Consider the following 1,492-nt stretch of genomic DNA (forward strand, 5'->3'; position numbering starts at 1 on the left):
TCAAATGGAATTTCTACTTTTAGTTTTTGAGGATCTCCACACTGATTTCCATAGCGCCTCTACTAGTTTACATTCCCACCAAGAACACATCCTCGCCAGAATTTATTATTTTTTGATAATAATTATTCTTTCTGTATTTCAGTGTAGTTTTTATTTTCATTTCCTGATGGCCAGCGATGATGAGCATTTTATTTGCTATTTGTAATTCTGAGAAATGCCTATTCACTTGGTTGCCCATTTTTTAGCTGGGTCTTTTGCTTTTTATTTTCTTTATTGTTCTAGCCTAAGAACTGAGGACATGCCTACAGTGGAGGGTGCTCCACAGGCGTTTGGTATCAAATGAATTGTAGGCAATCTGTACTACAGAACACAACACCATGAAAAGTTGGAAGACAGACACTAGATAAAATGTTGGTTCGTAGTGAAATAAGATTTGATCATCTTCCCTAATCGTGTCAAATTAAAAAAAAAAAAACCTCCCATGTTTTTATTGTGACATAAGTTTTACTGTCTTGTGAGATGTTTTGGATGTCTGGGAAAACATAAAGCCTTCACTTAGTCATCAGATGAATCTCATCATATTTTCCAAGTGTTATCCTGGATCCAACTCAACTAAGTTATGGGGAGAAAGTAGATTTTACCCTAAAATAGAGGACAAACACCAGGTCCTGAGTGGGCTCCGAGCCTCCAAATTCTACAGTTGTGACATGTAACGCCAAAGGAAAATACGAAGCTGGTAAATATGTTATTGGAAGTAGTGACAAAGAAAAAGAATTTGTAATATGCTAACATCAAATTTATCTTAAATAAGTCACAGAAGCTCTATTTCCTGTTTTGCCTCCACTATTTCCTGCATCAGAAAGATTCTAGGGTCAGGGAGATGGCTCAGTAGACCCTGGCAAGCGCTAGGGCCTGAGTTCAATCCCGGGTTCCACCAAAAAAAAAAAAAAAAAAGATATTCTCTACAGTTGGGCATGGTGGAGCATGCCTGTGATTCCAGCACTGGGTAGGCTGAGGCAGGAGGATCGCCTGGGGTTTGAGGCCAGCCTGGTCTACATACTGAATTCCAGGACAGCTTGAATGGCTTAGCAAGATCCAGCCCCCAAAACAAAGGCAACAGAAAAAGATGCTCTCCCTGGTACACCCGAGAGGATTCACTCTTCTCGTTTTAAGTAACAGTGAAGGGAACAATGTTGTCACAGAAGGTTTCTGGATTTCTGGCTGCTGCCCCGGCCCGGGCGTCGCAGTCCTCGAACCCCGCGGTACTTATTCGCATTCTGCCCGACGCTGGGGGCCCGAATCCGCCAGCCCCGCGGTCTGCGAGGGCGGGCAGGCGTCTGCGGGGGCCAGCGCCGCCCGGGAGGTGCCGGGGCGCTCTGCGGTGAGAGGGCCCCCCGAGGGGGACGCGGCCACCCTCTCGTGCCCGGACCGCCCGCTCGCACCCGCGCGCCGGCCAGGCTGGTCTTCCAGACGTGTGCGACGGCGGCCGCCA

Source organism: Octodon degus, unplaced genomic scaffold, assembly GCF_000260255.1.
Source record: "Octodon degus isolate 3935 unplaced genomic scaffold, OctDeg1.0 scaffold00102, whole genome shotgun sequence".
Classification (NCBI taxonomy): domain Eukaryota; kingdom Metazoa; phylum Chordata; class Mammalia; order Rodentia; family Octodontidae; genus Octodon; species Octodon degus.